Source organism: Crocodylus porosus, unplaced genomic scaffold (genome assembly GCF_001723895.1).
Source record: "Crocodylus porosus isolate Cpor-Errol unplaced genomic scaffold, CroPor_comp1, whole genome shotgun sequence".
In the NCBI taxonomy this organism is placed as follows: domain Eukaryota; kingdom Metazoa; phylum Chordata; order Crocodylia; family Crocodylidae; genus Crocodylus; species Crocodylus porosus.
The window spans coordinates 56,579,885-56,602,529 of NW_017728943.1; the positions used below are offsets into that span (position 1 = coordinate 56,579,885).

General features: G+C 42.6%; 1 long non-coding RNA gene across 1 annotated transcript in view; it reads left to right on the top strand.

Moving 5' to 3' along the window:
• The first annotated feature begins 4,959 nt into the window (after nucleotides 1–4,959).
• LOC109319663 overlaps nucleotides 4,960–22,645 on the top strand; it is an 86,852-nt gene continuing 69,166 nt past the window's right edge. The window contains exons 1-2 of the long non-coding RNA XR_002103578.1: nucleotides 4,960–5,058; nucleotides 7,978–8,102. This is a non-coding gene — a long non-coding RNA (uncharacterized LOC109319663). The remainder of the gene's footprint in view (nucleotides 5,059–7,977; nucleotides 8,103–22,645) is intronic.

Genomic DNA, 22,645 nt, shown 5'->3' on the forward strand with positions numbered 1-22,645 from the left:
AGCAGAGCAGCTTAGCATAGGGTGTATGCTGTGTACAGCATCCTACTAGACTGGCCCTGTGCTCTGGCTCCAGCATGGCCTGATTTGGGCCAACCCCAGCGCCAGCATGCAGAGGTGGTTGGGCTGGTCTTCCATGCACCACATATCCCATACCAAACCCCTCTGGTGCACGTCATGCTGCGTTTAGCCCGCATGATGCAGCACACAGACCAGGGCTGGTGCATGCCCCATGCAGCATGTGGGTTTGGTCCAGACACCCATTGGACACAACATCATAAGGCTTCACAGGCTGGATCTGGCCTATGTGCAATGTGTTTGACACCCCTGGATTATATTATTATTAGATTACTGAAAAAATATTGCATAGTGGTAAATCAAACATGATCCCTGTGGGGTGCCACTAAAAGTACCTCATTGAATGATAAGTTGGAAGTAGCCAAGGCTGGGGATTCTTAGTGGGGTATGCTGGTCTCTTGCTGGAAATTAAAGCTGGCACTTCCTATCTAGTGGGTCTTGCCTTTCTGCTCAGGGTCAGACCAGTTGCCATATTTGGGATCCTGAAGGAATTTTACATCATGATTAGATGGGTATGGACTGTTGGGTTTTTTCCCTTCCTCTGTAGTGTGAGGTGTGACACTCTACCTGGAATCCCTTGGGCATATATTGACAACTTTTATAGAAGCAGGACACTGGCCACTGTGTTCCCCCTGCTTTACCTGTGACAGGTTAAGGTGTTATGTCTTGCGTAGTTTCAGGTTTGATGGCAGTTTTATGAAGAGTTTATATTATGCATTTGTTTAGGATGGTTTGGATAGGAATGATCCCGCTTTACACAGGGGGCTGGACTAGATGACCTCTGGAGGTCTCTTGCAGCCCTACTTTTCTGATTCTATGATAATTAACTTTTTTACAATTCCTGTTGAAATCTGAATTTTAATCTTAAACATGACTTCATTGATTTTGCAGTGGACTAATATTTTTTATCAGGATGTCAAGCAAGTCAAATGTCTTACTATAGTCTGTCAGCCAAAGTTGCCATTATCAACCCAACTTGTGAACTCATCAAAAACTACTGTTATTCTTGCAGCATAAATACAGGTCACATGCTGCTGGCACTTAGTGCTAATAAAACAAATGATAACACAACCTGCCTAATATTAATCTGATCCATAATGAAGATACCTTTACTTAAAATTGGGCTTTTTATATATAAAATAAGCAGACATTATATTTGCTGCATGATCCTGCAGTAGGAATGCAACAGATTATTTCTTTTGCTGAAAATTATTGTCTCTTAAAGTAAGACTTAATTTTGATATTTTTTCTTAATGAATACTAATAACAGAAATGTGATTTCACTTTTAAAAGTTTTCCAAATTTCTGCCAGTTCAGAACAATTATAAATCCCTTGTTTTGCAGATCACATAAAAAAGACTCATATCACTTAAGATTTCAAGTCTTCTTTTTCACGCTTGAACCACAACTATATTAACTTTCAATGATTCCCACATGAAACACATAAAGGCAGAGTCTGATACCTGGATGGTCTCTAAGGTTTGGGAAGATATTTAAGGTGAAAATGTATTACAGCTGAAACCTAAAAATAAATAGTTACAGATGCGATCCAAACTTAAATAATTTTGAAAAGAATTCTGAATAATTAATCCACTATTAAGATAACTTTTAATGGCTACTGTCCCTTCTAATTGATTATACTACTTACAGAAGTAAAAGAATGCAATCATTGCATAAAAAGCTTTATTGTTTATGCTTTTGATCACTGATGGTATCTGACAAAAAGCTGGATGTTAATCTTATTGAGAATTGTGACTGCCATGGAGGCTTCTTGATTGTAACAGTATACGTCTATGATCCCTGTGATGCAGATAGATAGTATCTGATATCCTCTCATTGAATGCTTTCATAATAAGTATACTTTTGTAGTGTTATACATGCTACCCAGCAAGCTCTTTGAGAATCAAATAACTTATCACGAAAAGAACACTCACTCCTTTCTACAGGAAGTGTGGACCACATTGTACTATTGAGAATGAGAAGCCCCTAGCATTTGTAGATGGCAAATAATTTACTCACTTTATTTTCTCTTTTTGTATTCATTTTGGACTTTTCATGCTACGATCTAATTTATCCTTCAAAAAAGACTACATTTCTTTAAAGCTGATTGGTTAATTTTGATTCAGCAAATTGAATGAAACTTACTCTTGATGGGCTTTCTCATGACCTTTCTAATTTATAATCTTCCTGGTTTGGATGAGGTTTGGAATGCCATGAGAGCAGTTCTGCTTCTGGGATTTTTCTGTTTTTGCCCCTAGTCCTCGTGAATGACCAGCTGGTTCAAATGTTTGTAATTGCCCCACAAACACTTTCAATATACAGTTGGCTCATTCAAGGACACATCTATGATAATAATGGGCTTAGTCTGTCTGTCCAGAGCACTCTGATTGGTTGTCTCAGCAGCCAATCACAATGCTTACTGAAACTTCCAATCAGAATGCTCCGGACAGACAGTGCTCTGGATGGACAGAATAAGTGTGTTATTCTTATAGATCCTGAGGCATTTCAAACAAATATGCAGGGAAGTCAGAGCTAGAATAAAGTACTGGGGCCCCCTGTCATGGAGCGGGCAGGCTCTGCTGTAGGAAAAAAAAAGTAGTGAGGGGCTCAATCCTTTTTTTCTTCCCCAGAGCCTGCCCTACCTTTCCTACAGCCAGGGGGCAAGCTGTTGGTGGGCCCTGAGCTGTGGGGGGCCTGGTGCTTCCTTCTGCCACGGCAGCACTCCCTGGGACTGCCTGGGTGGGGTGCCAGCGGGCGGGTGCTGCCTGGGGGGGGTGCCACTGCCCCAGAGGGATACACTGGCAGGGGCTGTGCAACCCATTGGGAGCTCACTCCCCGGCTGCGGGAGACACAGGAAGGCTCCAGAAATAATCATTAAAAACAGATCAGGCCCTCGCTTCCTTTTTTTTCCCCCTTGGCAGAGCCTGCCTGCATGAACTGCTGCTGGGTCACACAGCCCCTGAGCTGCAGAGGGGCCTGGTACTTCCCTCCATGGCAGCAGCGCTCCTTGGGGCTGCCCAGGCAGGGTGCTAGCTGTGTGGGTGTAGCCCCACTTACAGGCAGGACCTGCCAGGTCCAATGATGCACAGGGCGCTGGAAGTCCAGGCATGCTCAGGGAAGCTCGGGCTTGACGGGCTTCCAGAGCCTCATCCACCATCTCTGCCAACTTCCTGCTGGCTGGGACCATCTGGGAATGGGCTGGCTGCCCCAGGAAGGTGGGAGGAGGGTGGCTGAGTGTGCTGGCAGCTGAAGAAGGCAGTGCGGATAGTGCATGGGGCACCAGAAGCCCACCAAGCCCGGGCTTCCAGCACTCTGTGCATGGTTCCCAACACTTTCTCCAGATACGGCCCTTGTACAACCAAGCAATATCACTGTAATTTATGTAGAAAACTAAAATACATGGGATGTGTTTTAGTTTGCTACATAAAAATGTCATTTAAATCAAAATATACTGCCAAACATATATGCTGCTACGAAATGTAATCGTAATATACCGCCGAACGTGTACACTGTTACACAGTTAAATCATTTAAAAGGGCAATTAAACCACTAAAAAGAGTAATTGCCTCACGTGTACTAGGGCTGTCTTATTTTATGACTATGAACAAGTCATAGGGTCAGACTTTTGGCAAAATATGTATTTATATTCCTAAGCCTGTGTTTACACACAGATAGCTTTATGTAGCCTTTGAGGGTGAGAAGTTTTGAGTCTGTTAAAGTATTCGGTCAAAGGATAACTAAAACTTGTGTATTTAAAGAAATACCTTTGAAATAAAAGAATTAATCGCAAATGTTTTGCGGGTTTCAGCTAGTAGGAAACGATTGACATGCCTTGTCACTGGAAATCTCTTCAGCGATATCATAAAATATGTGTGGTACAATTCTCGGCAGACAGTCCTAACTGCATTTGGTCTATGTTGACAGTGTTTAGTATAAGTCAGGGCCTCGGTATTATCTGTACCTTTATCCATAGCATAAAGAAAGGTGTTTTACCTGTAAGTCCTTAAAAGGACATTCTTGTAAGGTAATGCCCATTGGATGGTTTACAATACTTTCAGCATTTCTTTCACACTTTTGCAAATGATATTACCTATAATTAACCACAGGTTTTTCTTTTGTTTTTTTAAAGAAACTAATTCTTTCTACAATAGATATATCTATTTCTAAATGAAGTTATATCCTTTGAGTAAGGACTAAATTATCAAAAACTTCACATAAAAAAATCCCTTGCACAGATCAAGATGAAATATTGAAAGATAAAGAAACTGTATCACTTTGTTACAATGCTATTGCCATGGAACAGCCTCCAGTAATCAAGTTGATTTTAATAAATCTGTCAAATGTAATGTCCAAACATATTCCTTGTGAGAAAGATAAGGGCCTTTTATATAATTTGTTTTAAATGGGAACTATAGAGTAGTGATTAAAACAGTTTTTATTGCATTCATGGGCGACTGGTACTTCTTGAGTTGGCAGTCAATCATGCTGACCAGCGTGGGTTGGGGATCCTCCCTGTAGCCAATCTCACTCACCAAAAAGCTGCATGGCTGCTTTTGCTGGCAGTCCCACTCCCCAGCTGGTGCTCGCAGTGAGGGCACCGAAGCTCCCCCCTGCCCCCCTGCCCATTGCCTAAACAGGGAGCATGGCCTGACAGGGGGTGCACCAGCACTCTCAGGAGGGTGCATGTGTGCCCCCATGCACACCCTATGCATCGCCACTAATTGCATTCAAGACTCTTCATTTGGGAATCACAAGCTCATGTAGTAGGTAACCCCTTTAACTGAGTTAACTTGGAAATGCCAATGGAAGCTCATAAAATAGAACTGAGTTCATAATAAAACAATGCGTAATTAATCTGATGCATATCTTGTCAATTTGCAGTATATCTACAAGAAGACTGATTTTTTTTTCAATCTTGTTACTCTCCAGATTGATTACAGATACTGGAACTATAAGCCATCCTGCTTAATTCTGACTCAACAGGTAATATTGTTTTAGGACACTGATGCTCACAGTTTTGGCCCCATGGCAGAGGTGAATGGTGTGGGGCTGGTCCATGGGCCAGATCAGGTCCATATCACTCCTCCGGGCTGAGATTGGGTTGTGGCACCCAACACCACCTACACCCACTGGAGCCTGATCCCAGGCAGTGGGGATGGCGTGGATCCTCAGGAATTGATCCTGGTGTGTGGAGTCTGAGTTGGACTGGACTCTACAGCTGCACACTGCCATTATGACTGGGTTCAGGCTATGGGAGTCCTGCAGTACCCCTGCTCAGCACTCGTGCACCAGCACCAGGCCATGCAACACCCAGTGTGTCTGATATAGCACACAGAGCCGTGGCCTGCAGGGCTTCCCAAAGGATCTGTGGGGAGCCCTGTGATCTGGAAGACATGGCATTGGGGGCTGGATCTGGCCTGTGGGATAGAGGTTGAGCAGCCCTGGTTTAGGACAAATGAGTGAAGACTTGCACAGAATGAGCACTTGCATACAGTGAATACATGCAAAGGTTGCAGAAAGCAGAAAGAAAAAGGCACCAAGCACAGCAACAATTCAAGACGTTATAATATTAATAGAAAATGCTTTCCATTCTTCTCTCAGCTCTGTTCTTTGGTACATCTTACTGATAAAGAAAAGAGCTTAATGCCCAGGCACACAATTAGTTAGCTTTACAGATTGCTGGAGTTTTAAGTTTGTAAAAGTTACAAATTAGATTCCTCATCCTTGCTTGCATTGAGGCTTTTTTGTGCTTTTCAAAAAAAAATCCTTTTATTAAGGTCTTTGAGATGTAACTTAATTGTATTGAAAAGTTCATGAACGGTAATTTAAGTTCCCAGTTATGACCATTTCAATTTACTCCATAAAAGAAATGAAACCTGAGTGTAATCGCTGTTTAAGGCCAGAGTGCCTAACAGCTGCCCAGCGTTATTTATTTTGTCAGAATTCTTGTTCAGCTTTGTGTCGTGTTACTGGAATTCTGTACTTATGGGGCTATTGTCCCCCCTTATGTGCCTGGAAAACATCCACCAGTGCTAATGGAAATCTGAAGTGGGCTGGGGGGATAGAGAGTTTTGTGAGGTGAGTGGGAGTTTTCAAAATATATACAAGACAAGTAGATTACCATCTGATTGGTCATTGGGATTTTCCAGAAACTGTCCGACTTTCTTGTCCAACTATCTACTCTGTTCAATGATTTCAGTAGCCTTACATCTCCACCAGGAAATCAGTAGATTGAATCTGGCAATAAATAATTAAATTTATTCAGGATTCATTAATTTATTTTGGATACCTCACCTCTTTAGTTGTATCACAGTGGCAAATGATCAGATGAATAACTTTAGTTCTGGTAATAGTTAGCACCCAACATTACTAAAATCCACAGATTTGGAATGGTTCTATTTTACTTATTAGGCAAGTTCTTCCAACTTACCCAGAATCTAAGGTCTAAATTTAAGTCTGCTGTTGGAGGTAGGTAGAGAGCTCATATTAAAAATTATGGGGAATATTATATATAGATATAGATATATGTATGTGTGTACAAGTCCCTACCATCATGGTGAGCTCTGCTGCCTCCGAGGAGAAGGTCCAGGGAGGGGGCAAGGCCAGCGGCACTGGTGGTGGCAGCAGCACAGAGTGCTGGCAGAGGGGGGTGGAGGGGATGGTGGGGCAAACTTCGCCCCCTCCCTACTCTGGGGAGGCAGCAGCAGCATGGGGTGGTGGGTGGCAGCACTCCATCCCTGCCTGCTCCCCCCCACCATCATTTTTGACAGGCAGTTGGCTAGTTATATATCAAGAGCTACTCAATACCTCTTATAAAATTGCTGAAAGCACGGAATTTTAGTTCCGTGGTTATCAGTCTACTAAGATTTAAGGACTCAGAAATGACTTATTTTAAGGTCAGTTCAGGTTGTCTAAGTTTTCTTTGAGCTTTAAACTGTGGCTTCTTTATATCCTGAATTAACCAGGTTTCTGATGAGATATGTGTGCTTGAAAGCAAGACCTTCTCTTACCTGATTACACCAGGGGAAGTTACAAGCCACCGTGGATGGAGAGAGGTCAAAGTACATGCAAAGGACCTAATTTTTCCATGTTCTAGTCACGGGGATTGCTTGGTATATAAACATTTCATAATAATAAGCTAATTGTAATCAAATTGCTCAGGATTGGTCTTGATATAATCTATCTCTAATGAACTATAGTTGCAGGATTGGGGCCTTTTATGGCCTAGAAATCAAAAGCAAATGCATATTTTAAATGTATACATATAATAAAAATCTCCTTAGCTTATTTACCCTCATCCATCCTCATTTTGAACCTCACACACTGCAAGCCCCTGCAATACAGATTTAGATATTGGAAGCCTAAATGTTGTTCCTCCGAGAACTAAAGTGCATTTCCCTGTAATTGCAGAGAAATGACTACAGGTGGTTGGACATCTTCCATCACCCTTTTTTCAAGAGAATGGAAAATGTTATGGAAATCATAGTCTTTTCATGAAAAAAAATCATCAGCAAGAGGGAAAACCTAACTTAAATATTTGAATGAATCCCATACTTTTTTAGCTTTGAATAATTTTTAGATGTTTTTGGCAAAAATGAAATTTTTTTTGAGAGTTGAGTAGTCTGTTTCTTAATGAAAATTCAAACCTTCCATTGACAAATTTGACAAAAGTGAAACAAAAGGAATCAAAATAGTGAGAAAAATACTCTCTCTGGCCCATACTTGTCAGGACACTGAAGAATTTCTGAGCTTGCATTGCTGCTGAACTGAAAAACAAACCTATTAATACCTAAGTATACACAAATCCCATACTGTTATGCATGGCCTGATGCTAAAGTCAGATACTCTGTAATTAAAAGAACCACACAAAACTTGATCTTATGTTTTTCTGTTTTATTTTAGAAAAGTTGCTATCATGGTTCTGTGTATTGGAAATTTTGGGCATTTTTAATCTGGACACTTATGTCAGCTGAGAGTGTTATACTGTCACCATGCTACCCCTGCACATTAGGGAGCAGATTTTCAGAGTAAGTCACTTTACACTGTGAACTTCCCCCTATGCCTTTTTTCCTGATAATGAGAATATTGTTTGATAAAACTCAACAGCTAACACTTAGGTAGGTAATATATTTTAAAGAGAACTGGGTGGTTTTTTTTGTTCAGACTTTGCTCAGCTAACCCTTCCACAAGCTTTGCCTCAGGAGAATTGAATAATCCCCAAATAAGTGTTTCCAAATGTGGCCCACCAGTGACAATACATAATGACTTTACTTACTTGTTGTTTGTCCCATAAATTCCCTGTTTCATAAAGGGTGCACCTACATTGTTCTGTTAGTGTTAGAGAATGTCTTATGTGATTGCAAACATTTGTGAGGAGGAGCCAGCAAGTTTCTGCTTGAATCCAAACAATAATCAGGATCTTAAACATTGATGATTCATTTATTTTTCTTTCATTAAACAAGTCTGACACTAGCCAAGTCTTCCAAATTTAAACAAATCTGGCACCTACAAATCAATCAGCTCAAGTATCGGGCATGGGAATCTATAGTAATGCTATCAGAAGAATATTGATAAGTATTAAAATAAACAGCAAAATTAGGCTAATGCTCTCTAGAAATTAAAATTGTCTCTTTGAGGAAAGAGAAGCAAGAAGGAAGTTGGTGAGTGATACACTAGATTTTTTTTCTTCCTTTGGAGACATAAAGTCTTTCCCTTTTTGTGTTTGTTTTTTTGTTTTTGAGCAAATTGCTTCCATACTGACTTGGAGAACAGAATATTGTTACCATGTCCTTTTGAATTCTTCATCCTTGAAAGATTATGTCTTTCTCCCCATTTCATTCTCTGCTTTTCCCTTTGCATGCTACTGGCATAAATCAGTTTTTAAAAGCAGCCAAGGTTCTCTGAGACCAAGTATACACAGAGCAATCTGGAATCTACATCAACCCAAATATAAATGCTCTACAGGGAATTAGCACAGGGTTTAGAAACTCCTTTGCAGTATCATTAAAGGCTGGGCAGGGACCAAAATAAATAAATAAATAAATAAACACTCTCAGAAGGAAAGGAAACAACAAGAGAAAGTGGAAGAACAGAAGAAAGGATTTTAGAGACTTTTCCAGTGTCTCCTGCTTCAGTTTCACATTTCAGTATATCATCACACAGAACAAAAAACATGTCATGATAGCTGACTTACTCAAACTGAACCTGGAATGTGCATGCAGCACAAGAGGACTATAATGGCACAAATCTCTCAGGGGAGATAAGGTAGTGACAGCAGAGGAGGCCTCCTGACAAAAGAGGCAAGAACACACAGTTATTATATTTTTTTTAAATGAAGAAAATGCATTCATACTCTATTGCTGAATGTAGCGATTGCATAGTAGAAAAAAGTGAACCAGGATTCCTAATGACACAGACTAAAGACTGTCTGCTATGCTGCTGGAATAACAGGACTCTCTACCAATGATTTCAACCTCAGTCATGATGGGGAGAAAGAGTCTGTTTACTCTGAAGGGAGAAAAAAAATATCAATATATATATGAGCGGCAACATATGTTTCTCAAGAGGAAACATAGCTGTGGGCTTGTGCTGCAGAATGTTGTCCATTCATAGGGTCCTCCCACAGACTCAGAGAAGGCTTTAGTTTGAAGGCAGAAGTGGTAGCAGGGACCTCCTAGTGAGACTTGGAATTATCAACCTATTGGGATAAATGGTGTAGTCCACATGTTGCAGAGCTCTGCAACCAGAAAAGTCAAAGATTTCCTGTGTTTGAAAATGACAGCTAAGGTTGTTAGGTGATGACACGACTTCAGGATATGGAGCTATGGGTGTTGATCTCAAATACATGGGGCCAGACTCTATGCACCCAAGGGCTGACTGATGTGATTGCAGAGCCACTGGCCATTACCTCTGAAAATCTGTGGTCAACGGAAAAGGTCCTGGAGGATTGGAAGAGGTCAAATACAGCCCCCATCTTTAAGAAAGGGAAGAAGGAGGATCCAGTGAACTATGGACTAGTCAGCCTCACCTCAGTCCCTGGAAAAATCATGAAGCAGATAGTCGAGGAATCCTTTTCTAAGCACTTGGAGGAGAAGAAGGTGATTCAGAAGAGTCAGCTTGGATTCACCAAGTCATGCCTGACCAAACTGATTGCCTTCTATGATGAGATGACTGGCTCTGTGGATATGGGGAGATGAGTGGATGTGATATACCTTGACTTTAGCAAGGCTTTTGATACTATCTCCCACAACATTCTTGCAAGCAAGCTAAGGAAGGACAGGTTGGGTGAATGCACTGTGAGGTGGATAGAAAACCTTTCATTTTGGGCTCAAAGGGTAGTAAACAATGGTTCAGTGTCTAGTTGGCAGCCAGTCTCAAGTGGCTGGGGCCTGTCTTGTTCAATATGTTCATCAACAACCTGAGAAGTGGCATGGAGTGCTCCCTCAGCGAGTTTGTGGATGACACCAAGCTGCGGGGAGTAGTACATACACTGGAGGCTAGGGCTAGGATTCAGAGAGATCTTGACACACTGGAGGATTGGAAAAAGAGAAATCTCATGAGGTTCAACAAGGACAAGTGCAAAATCCTGCACTTAGGATGGAGCAATCCCATGTATTGGTACAGACTGGGGACTGACTGGCTAAGCAGCAGTTCTGCAGAAAAGGACCTGGGGGTTACAATAGAAAATAAATTGAATACGAGCTAACAGTGCTTCCAAAAAGGCTAATGGCATACTGAGCTGCATTAGTGGGAGTGCTGCCAGCAGATTGAGAGAAGTGATTCTTTCCTTGTATTCAGCACTGATGAGGCCACATCTGGAGTACTGTGTCCAGTTTTGGGCCCCCCACTAGAGAAAGGATATGGACAAATTGAAGTAGTCCAGTGGAAGGTAATGATAATGGTTAGGGGGCTGGGTCACAGATCTTAAGGGGAGAGACTGAGGGAACTGGGCTTATTTAGTCTGGAGAAGAGAAGACTGAGGAGGGTTCCAAAGAGGAAGGAACTAAACTGTTCTCAGTGGTGGCAGATGACAGAGCAAGGAGCAATGGTCTCAAGTTGCAGCAAGGGAAGTTTGGGTTAGATATTAGGAAAGACTTTCTCACTAGGAGGGTAGTAAAACACTGGAACAGGCTTCCTGGAGAGGTTATAGAATCTCCATCCTTGGAGGTTTTTAAGGCCCGGATAAACAAAGCATTGGCTCTGATGATCTAGTTGGGGATGGTCCTGCTTTGAGCAGCAGCTGGACTTGATGACCTCCAGAGGACCCTTCCAACCTTAATTTTGTATGATTCCATGATACGTATTCCTTAATTGTTCCCTGGCTTTCACTGTTCTGTGGAACTGCATAGAACACCTCCAAGTGAGTTGCATTTGCTCACAGGCTCAGCCTCCCCTTCAGTGCTTGATTTATAAGGGCATGTAGAGACGAGCACGCACATGCTTGTTGTGGCATCTCATGCAAGAGACACGCTAAGAATGAAAAATGTTTCCTGTGTTGCATATTTGCTGTGCAAGCTCTAAATCTGATACTGAGAAATCCCAGTATAAAAAAAAAAAATAATGAAAAAAAAGCAGCACAGGTCATGCTCTTGGATTATGCCCTGAGGCTACGAGACACTGAATCCTCCAGAGAGACGCTCTGGCATCCAGCCAGAGCATCTCTATGGCCTTGCTGATGCCACAGCATGTTGCCTCAGCATGCTCAGGCAAATAGGAGTGGGGCAAGGCTGAAATATGACCTGGACACAGGTGCTGTCCCCAGTAAGCAGGGACATGTAGTTTCTGGGGGGGCTGTTGTCGGTGTGAGGTGTGTAGGTGGATGTGTAGTTTATGGGGGCAGGGTGTATGAGGTCTGTGGGAGGGGCATTTGTAGTAGGGTTTGAAGGGGGGTGGCACACATCCCCTGGTGCTGGCAGCAGCTGCCAACTGGGCCGTCAGGGAAGTCATGGCCCACAGCAGGCACAACCCCGTGGTGGGGTAGTGATGCCTTACCCAGGGTCTGTACATGCTGAATGGATCCAGCCTGACCCAACCCAGTCTGGCCTGGCCTGCCCTGCTACCATGCCTTTGGACAGGACCAGGACAGCTCCTGCCACCACCTCCTGTCCAAAGGTGAGCTAACGGGGCAGACCAGGCTGGGTCAGATTGGGCCAGGTCTGTTTGGCATGTACAGACCTGAATAAGGTGGTGCTGTACTGCCATAGGGCTGAGCGTGCTATGAGCTATGACTGCTCTGATGGCCCAGCTGGCTGCTGCTGCCAGCGCTGAAGGCTGTGCACCACAGGAAGTGGATGAGGGAGGGCAGGCATTTATTATGATGATAGAGGCACTGATAGGCTTACAAATTGCTTGAAAATTGTAAATGTACCAATAAAACATTGCCCAACTGATCTCTGTCCCTGTCTCTCTCTCTCTTTCTCTCTCTGTCTCTCTCTCTATATATAGTGGTGTTTTGTTTTAATTTTCAAAGAACACAGATTTTGGGGTATTTTAAAGAGTGAATTTGGGATTTTTTTATCAGGGAATACCAGGATTCCTGCTAATGAGGTAAGTGGCAAGACCCAGGCAGAGAAGCCTGCCCAGGGCTGACACTGGGGACCCAGATGGAGGGCAAACGAGGTGGCTTACCTCCTGGCCATTTGGGGCCAGGAGGGCATGCTTTGACAGTTCAAAGCTGGCCATCACACTGAGCACATCTTCCATGTGATAGCTGCCCAGATGGCAGGGCAGGGACACACATGGCAGCACTGCTGCATGAAGGCCAACTGTGCAGCCATGGCCTACTGGCAGCTGGCCCAGAGGTGCAGACAGATCTGCTGTAGTGTCCATACCACAGCTCAGGTGGCCATGTAGTCCCTGTCCAGGTCTAGCAGGTGTGCAGACATGGGGCTGCAGGTCTAAGGGAGCACATGCTGTCCTAGGTGGTGGTAGGTCACAGACCAGGCTTCAGCCTCTGCTGCCAGACTGCTGCAGTGGGTAGAGCATGCAAGGTCCCCTCTAGATCAAGGCTGCTGCAGCAGTCCAGCTGGCACAGGGGCTAGTGTCTCCATATGTCAACTGACTGGGCCTCGGAAACTTCTGAGAGCAAGTAGCCTTGAGCTGCTTGCCGGGGCATCTTTTTATACTGCTGGGGCCAGCACAGGTGCTAGCCCTAGCCTTCAGCTCCCCCTGGGTGTAGATCCAGGAGAAGCTGGGCATGGGCAGTTTGCCCCAAGTGGAACAACTTGCCGCGCACCAAAATGTATGTTCAGGCATGTGTGTTGGGGCATTAATCTCTGGCACAAATTTGTGATGCTGCTATTTGAGCTGCTGCAAGTTCAGATAATTGCATATGGGGACACACTCTAAGAATCTATGCCATTCATGAAATTGGTGGCTCTGACCAGGGATTCATTCAATATCCCGCCTATTGTCTCCTTCAGAGATTCTGTCTGTTAGCAGTATTCTAGTGGAAATGGTCCCCCATAGCACTTTCAAGGGTAGATTTCAGTTTCAGGTGTGGAGGACTGATCCTAAAATGCATCTCCCTGCATTATTTTGAGTATCTTTGACCCAAAATTTGTAGCATCTGATAAGTGTTTGGGTCCCAGCGTGTAATGGGTTTGGTGACCAAGGCCTCATCTGCACTTACAAGTGTATCAGGTTAGAAGAAATGATTCCCAACACTATTTTACACTACTCTTGCCTATAGCAGTGGCCAGCATGATGTGTGATCTGTTTCACCTGTTTTTAAAAACTCATGTAACATGGTTAAAACTGCATCCCCACTTTGTGGAATATCCATGTTACAGCCATGTTAGGGAGCAGTGACTTTAAAGAGGCCAGACTTTGCTACTGCCAAATCATTTATCTTCAGCAAATAAGGTTTCCATGTCTTTGTCACTAAAAAAAAATAAATTTCATATTTGTTTGTAATCCCAGATTAAATGGGTAGATGCCTGAATTAACCCTTGAAAGCTAATCAGATTTAATCATTATCAATTAAGGTGGGGAAGAGTACATTGCTGTAGGCCCTGACCTATAGATAGATAAAGGACTTTATTCTCTTGTGTAAAGGGAATCCCTGAGCATAGGATCAGTGCTGTGGCTCTTCTTTCTTATCCTTTTATATTCTAGAAGAGAAAGTGTTTGAAAGGGGGCTAGGACCTGGTCAGAGCATATTTGTGTCCCAGTAATCACCACCTTCTAGAGGGGTAGGACAGCAGTGTTAATAGTATCAACTCAGGATTGTCAAGGGTCATTGTACATAGTCCTCTGTTCAGTGAAGACCTCTGTTCAATGTGCAGCTGTAATCAAAAAAGGAAAAAAAAAGGTTTTAGTTGACTAATGAATGGCCTGGGGATTATTGGAGATTTTTTTTTATGTCATTGTATTGTAAAACTTGTGTTTAAGTGTTTATCCCAAGCCAATCGCCAGCTACTAGAGTTGTTAATTTGCTAGTCAAAGCTGTGATTTCAACTTGATTTACCTGAGATAGCTTTAAACTAGCTATATCAAGTACTCATAATAGGCTACCAGCATAAGCCCAGAGCTAAGTTCAAGCTAAATGTTGAAGTATTTAACCTGGGTACTAGGCAAAACTTTTTATAGCCTCTGCTGAATTTGACACTAGCATAATTAAGGAAGGGAGCTGTGACTGGGACACCAGCCCTTGAATGCTGACTTAGGTAGGGCACAAAAATAGCAGTCACCACCATTGGTAACATGGCTGCTGCACTGGTAGCTTGGCTGTGGCCACTGCCCAGGACATAGAATCGGGCAGAAGTTATGCTTCTGGAACTTGAAGTTCCTGCAAGCTGTAATGTTGTAAGTACCAAGCCTATGCAGTTGAAAGTTAGCTCAGGTAAATCAAGTTGAAAAAGCTGCAGTTATACTTTGGATTGCAGTGAGCCTTAGAGAGCAGGATGGAGTGGTCTGTGGGGAAGTGGAAGAGAAGCAAGTTGTCCCATACCTGCCTCCTGTGAATTCTTCATCATCCTCTGAAGAATTTGATACTGGCCACTCTCAGAAACAGTTACTGGACAATGTAGATTTTGGGTCTGATGCAGTATGGCCATTTCAGTTTTTTTGTGGGATAGCTCGATGTAAACTATTACAGAAACCATTAGGCTGCTATAACTTATATCAGGGGTCAGCTCCTGGACTGAAGGATAAAAAAAAGACAGTTTTACCCACTTTGCTGCCCAGAATCAAGAGTAGCTCTGCTGAGCCAGAGAATCTGGTTCACCAATGGCAAGGCCTAAAAAAGAAGTGGGGAGGGGTGGGGAGGAGAAGACATTAAATCCTTAGCTTGAACATTCATCATCTTGCCACTGTTTATTTGCAATCTGAGGCAGTATTAAATTATATTTATTAAGAGTGTATGTTTGCATCATTGGGTGGCTTTTTTCTTCCTCGTGGTTGTGTTAAACAACAGAGGTCTGATTCTTTGCTCTTTTCCAAGCCTCAGCTGTTTATCTGCCTTTCAGTATTAACTCTCTGCATTAATTTCTGCTTCTGCTGGATCCTCTATATTTTTCTCAGTTTTTTTCCCTCACCCTTTTAAATTTTGCTTTCATCCCCCCTAGGTCATTCACTATTATCCACTTAATCCAACCTCTCTGGAATGGCAAAATCAGGTTGGCACCAACCTAATATTAGGCTTAGATAGTCTCATATTGACTCCAGACATTATTTTATTTTGTATTTGAGCCAAAAACATTGTGGATATGAGTTAGATCCTTAAATACTATTTCTGTGAGCTATATGAAAGGTGAACATGAATATATCCTTATGGCTGGGTAGTGCATACCTGGATTAAATTAAAGAGAGTTGCTTCCTGTGATGTCTGTTGGATGTGCATACCCAATTGTAGTGATGATCTTAAAGGCTGGCACCACAGCATGCTTTCTTCTTTTGTAGGGCCAATTTTCTCTTTGTGCCATTAGCTTCTGAAGCTGCCAAAAGAAATAGAAACGTAGGATATAATACTGGGAGTGGATGCTGAACTGGCTCCCATTTGTGGTCTCTTTCCCTTGGTTGCTCTTTTCATGGCCTACTTTTGTCTTAAACTGCTTCCATCCTGACTAAATTCCAAGACTCCAGCTGTAGTCATGGCAAAGGCAGCTGATTAAAGAGAAAAGTGCCCCTAAAACCTGTGGCTTGGCATGTCTTTGAAGCAGCTTGTGGCCTTTGGGCAGTGGCCACACTGAGGACCTGTCTGCGTAGCAGTTGAAGGTGTGACCACGTGGCTCTGCAGGCTTTCATTTAGCTAGATCAGATACCAGTAACCATGCCGTTTAAGAATAGGTGCCAGGTACAGCCCATGCTGAAGCTGTGGGTGTTTATACCTGTGCCAAGAGGTGCGGGGGGATGCTTTAATAGCACAGCTCTGAGATGAAAAGGAAGTACTAAAGCATGGCACAGTGATCACCCATACTGCGCTGCATGTGCAGCGCATTTTATTTTTACTGCACTAAAACATGGTGCAGTAACAATGTCACTGTAGGGCAACATATAGATGCGCCCTATATATAATAGTAGCATTCAGAGGCAGAGGAGCAGGGTCTGATTTCACTACACATAATGCCAACATGTAAAGTCCTTACTCTGAATTTGTAATTACAAGATGGAACCACTGAGGGAATCTAACAAGTTAAGAGAGACTGAAGTGGCAAAGGATGTGGTAACAATAATTGCCAGTCTAATTTTGCCACTCTGGCTAGATTGAATTAATATGCCATCTCATAGACTGGCTATGTGTACAATATAGTTGTTAGCATGAGGCCCCAGAGGTATCCTCTCACACATCCTAGCTTCTTTAGGCATAGCTCCCCTTGACTTCACAATCAGACCCAAAGTGAGTGCCACATATACACAGGTTAACCAAATTGTTGCCTACTGTGTGTCTTTAGCACTGCAAGGATAAACAAGACTCAAGAGGAAAAAAATCCCCCCCCATTTTTTTTGTCATTACTGATCTCTTTGGTTCATTTGCTCTGTCCGTTCTTTTTTTCCCCTTAGAAATTAATATCAGTGTTTGCAAAATACTTATGAGGAAGTCTCAGTGGGCCAGCTGGATTTTCAAGACAGGGATCTAATGTGGTTTGGTTTTGTTCTCCCCCCCTACCCCCCCGATTCTTTTTACGTGCAGATTTCTTTCTTCTTTCTTTGGTTTATTACAAGAAAGGGTGGGAGGGGGAGAAATGGAACTTTTAATGGTACTACCAGTGTTTGTTTCCATTAGCGTTTACACGTGAAATGAAGGCATTTTGGAGGAGAACCAGGTTGGCCAGTAAAACCTTTCACCCTCATAAACTGTACATTTGGTTTGACTTTGGCTTAGATCCCAGAACTTGTCACATGCTTTGTTATAAAGCTGTAGTTCAGCTAGAGTTTTGTTAGTTCTATGACAACTGCTCCCCTCCCTTTCAAAGAGAGAAAAAAAAAGGCTTTTGTTCATTCTGAGTGCTGGAATGGTATCCTGGAAATAATCTGCTACAAAATAAAATTATCCTGGTTTATAGATAACTGGTCATCATCAGCCACCAAAAAACAAATGGAGTTCATCTTAAATTTACAAAATGATACATCCCCTCCTTATAATAGTCAAAGAGTGACTAATCATATAAACAATGGGTCAACCACCAACACACAAGTATGCTACAATTTATGAGAAAGCACAAGCTTGCATTGCCAAAGGAGAGTCTACTGATCAACTGCAAAATGATGTTGACATCTGGAGAGAAGCAGCGTACTGTACTTCAAGAGATTTTTTTAAGCTCTCCTAAATGCTGCAAGAGTTCCCAGAGGAAATAAATAAAATAGAATTGGAATGTATTACACAATACACACCAATTAAAATATTGGTCTCATCCTGCCAACCTTTCATGCACAGACTTCCCAGTTTAGGGCTTGGATACAACTTTATGTCAGCAGGGCTCTTTCTATTGCTTTGAGTGAACTAGTAACTCCTTCAACTACTCATGAATTATTAAAACATATTACTGGGGACTTATCAGCTGTATAGAAGGCAGGCACTGCTTTCTTAATTTAAAGGTTAGTGGGTTTTGGAGGGAAAAGAAGGTTTGTAGGCTTTTTAGTTGTTTGTTTTTAAACTTGGTGTAATTTCTTACCCACAAATAATAAAAGAGCATGTGTCCATTGTGGAGTAAAAACCTAATTCCATATGATGTTGCAGATATTGTGCAAGTTGCTGAAGGCCATATTGTAAAGGTATTTAGGAGCCTAAATCTCACTTATTTTAAAAGAAAATGTGATCAATCAGTCAATCAATTGATTTTAAATATCTGGCCCTCAGTGACCTGCACTCTTCTTGCTTTCATTTGGGGTAGGATCACAAGGTCAAGCCATAAGTATGATTAGAGCCATCTACTTAACTCCTCTCCCTGCCCCCTGTTTTAATATGTACTATTGTATCCTTGAAAAGTTCATCCCAGAAAGGTGATGTACTAAGATTGGGTTTAATTAAAGTTCCTTTAAGAAAATAGTAATTCTCTACAGCATATTTCACTTGGGAAGTGACTTATCATTGACTGGCATGAGAAAAAGGGATGCTAGCATCTCAGAGTTTGTAGCCAGGATTAATTTATCAAGAGTTATTCCAAATTAGGCCATGTATTTGGAATTTTATAATTGAATTCTATATATTAGACCCTTGCTAAAAACTTGTATATGAAAATCGCAGTCTGAGAGGATATAGTTCAACAGGTAACAATCAAAGTAGGTGAGATGTCATTTTAGGTAAGGAAGTATTTATACTCCAAGTCACCATGCTCTCTTTTCCAAAAGAAATACAAAAATAAAAATGGAACTCTCTCTTGGAGACATTCCCTTCAAATCTTTTCAGGTTTTTTATTATTTAAACCAGAGATAGACAAACATATTTGGGCAAAATAAGAATGAATCTGTTTTCTTTTTATATGAAACAGATCCCACTGCAAACATCAGTATTCTGTGAATATTTTTTTCCTTTAGGGTTTTGTGTATTTGAGTGGTATATTTTAAGGAAAACAATTACTGTAGTCCACTATTACACTCTGGCTTTTCAGCTACAGCATGATCCAAAACCCAGTGAAATCCATGAAAAGTTTATAATTGACTTTGATGGCCTTTGGATCAGGCCCTTCATGCTCAACTCCTTTAGTAATAATGTGGGCTGTGTTGGAAATACATCTCATTATTCCTCTCCAAAGGAGACTTTGGTCTCCCAAGTTTAACATAAAGCAGGCCTCCTTCATTCCTCTTCTAAACTCATTTTTCTTTTTTACAAGATTTAAACCACTCCCTGCCCATGCCTCATGTCCTGAAGGTTTGAAAGTATTTCCGTACGAATATAAAATATAACAGAAGAACAAACAAAGCACCCCCTTAGAACTAACAAGCAACATGCCAAACATAATCCAAAGCATTATCTCAGGGTAAATACAGATGTTATGTTTAGATGTACTTAACTATGGTTAGACTGATTTAAACGCCCATCTGTGCAGGCATTGAGGGGGGTTTAAATCACCCCAAAATGGTGGGCCTAATTTCAGTTAGTTCACCTGAGGAAGTGAACTAATTTAGATCAGAAATGAGTTAACCCAATCTATTGAATGCCTATATGTGTTTGGAGTGCAGCGTGGGGCTGGGAAAGCCCAGTCACTAGCCCAGATGCAACGAATCCCTGCATGTACCCTCTGATAATGCGTCCCTTCCTAATGCCTTTTGCTTTTTTAGTCTGGTATAGGACATAATTCTGTCAAAGATAGGTGACGAAACTCAAGCTGTTGAACAAGGTACTGTGCAACTCCCAGAATTAGGACTTTGGCTTGTAAGCTTTTTAAACCAGGAACTTTTTATCCTTACATATGTATAGAATACTATATATCTTTGGCTGAATTAAGTTTACATCAGGAAGAAAGTAGGCATTGGCTCTGTATTGTGTTTCTATTTCCCTAGCCCTTGACTGCCTAGCATTAAAAAATGACTAACTCGGAGCAACTTTAGGGTTGTCTGAACCAGAGGTTTGGTGAAGAGCTGTATATTCCTTACCCCTTACCTTGCCCCTATTCAGTGCTTCTTTCCACCCTATACTAAGTGTAGGGGAATGGGGAATTGCAGTGCCAGTTCTGCTGGGTTGAACTACTCAGGGATTTCACTGGAACACAGGGAAGTTTTTCACTGCCTTTCTTTTCTTTGTGGCTGCCTTGCCTTTTCTCAGCATGAGCTAGGGCACATCAGGCTGATTTCAGTAATTCTAATATCCAACAGCGTATGTAAAAGTAACTGAACATGCCTTTCACATGATCTGTTTTTATCTGCTGGTTTTTGACATGGCAAATTAAATCCCCCTCATGAAAAAGAAATGGAGTTTGGAGGAGTTCTTAAAGTAAGGATTTGATTTTTGTGGATATGATTCTGTTTTTCCACTGAACCAAAATCAGGATCAGGGCCTTGGTATTTGATACAATTGTAACGGGACACCTACCCCATTACTAGAGGGAGCGGGGTGTTTGGGGCAGCTCTTTGCCTTGCCCTGAGCTCTGCATGCTTTCCCTCCCTCTTTTGTCATTAACTCTCTCCCTTTTCCTTCCACACCACATTATTGCACCCTTTGATACCGATGTGGGCTTACAGCAGCACATCAGGAACATGAAGGAGCAGGAATTGAGGAGGACACCAGATGCGGGTGCAGACAGCCCTGGGGGACCAAGGGCAGAAGTACCGGGGCCAGGTGACCTGCATTCACTGTATGTGAGCCTGATATCAGGCTAGAGGGGCAGTTAAGCCACAGGGGTCCTGAAGTAAGGGAGACTCCTGGCTGTGAGAGAAGTGGAGAGTAGAGGCAGAACCAAAGTAAGCGGGTATAGATAGTGGCTGACTGGGAGAAAACCAATGACAGCATTGCAACAAGCCAAATAAGTTTCAAGCCTTATTTACTTTTTTGTGTTTGTGTTTGGACTGAAGGAAGAATAGCTCAGGATGGGGCTGACTTATGATAGGGAGATTCTTGTGTTGTGAGCTGAATTGATGCCCAGATAGGCGGTCCTCACCCCAGTGGAATGGGTGGTGGTTGAAGGGATGGAGGAAGCCTTGGAAGTAGGGGCCAGGGTGGTACCCTAAACCTCCAGCTCACATGAGAAGTGGAGGATAGTGATTAAGAGCTAACTTTTGCATGGTAGAGAAGAAACCAGTGGTGGCAGAACAGGAGTAAGTGTGGTGGAAGGCTGCCTGTAAGCCTGGCAGGGAAGCTCTGGCTGAGGCAGTGAGAGGACGATCTGATTCAGGGTTGCCAATCCTGCATTGAGGGCACACCCCACTGCAATGGTGGCCCTGAACAGTGGGCCCAGAGCTAGAGTAAACTTGGGTGGGGCTTGAGGTACCCTTGACCAGAAACAGACCTACTACTTGAGAACCCTTGTTCCCAATGGGGCCAAGCTCCTGTCAGTTTATTCCATTGAGGTGTGGTGGGTGAGTCACTGATGGGCAGCTTGGGACAAAAGGATGGTAGGGAGAAGCTCTGGAGAACTAATGTGCCTGGCCTCTTTGCTGGGGAGGTATGCAACAACCCAATGCCCTTGGTTGTGTTTTGTGGTATATACTCATATATGTTGATATTTTGTATCCTTGCATTCTTCATATGAATTTGGGAAACAGAACAATAATGTTCCCTTGTTAATACAAACAGTGCTTTGGGAATTGACTAATTAACATAAAACTCTGCCCTGCAGGGATATTTCCAGTTTTGGGAGTTCCCCATACTAACTACTTTATGATGTATAGATAGATGGATGCATAAATGGATGCATAGATGGAGCTAAGGATGCATAGATGGATGCAGAGATGAATGCACAGATGGAGCTAAGGATTTGTGTACAATGATTTTTCTTTAAATGGGAAGATATTTCATAGATTTCATAGATTTCATAGACATTAGGGCTGGAAGGGACCCCAGAAGATCACTGAGTCCAGCCCCCTGGCCCAGGGGCAGGAAGTCAGCTGGGGTCACAGGATCCCAGCAAGATAAACATCCAATTGACTCTTAAAGGAGTCCGGAGTAGGTGCTTGCACAACTTCTGGTGGCAGTCTGTTCCAGGCCTTGGGGGCTTGAACAGTAAAGAAGTTCTTCCTTATGTCCAGCCTGAACCGATCTTAAAGGAGTTTGTGAACGTTTGACCTTGTCATGCCTTGGGGCGCTCTGGTGAACAGGCGTTCCACCCAGATCCTGATGTACACCCCTTATATACTTGTAGGTAGCCACCAGGTTCCCACTGAGCCTGCGCTTTTTCAGGCTGAAGAGTCCCATAGCTCTCAGCCTCTCATCATAAGGCCTGTATTCCTGCCCTCTGATCATGTTCATGGCTCTCCTCTGGACTCTTTCAAGCTTCTCCACAACCTTCGTAAATTGTGGAGCCCAGAATTGGATGCAGAACTCCAGCTGCAGCCTCATCAAGGCCGAGTACAGCGGGAAGATGACATCCTGGGATTTGCTAGAGAAGCATCTATGGATGCATGCCAGAGTCTTGTTTGTTTTGCCAGCTGCAACATCGCCTTGGTGGCTTATATTCATCTTGTGGTCAATCATGAC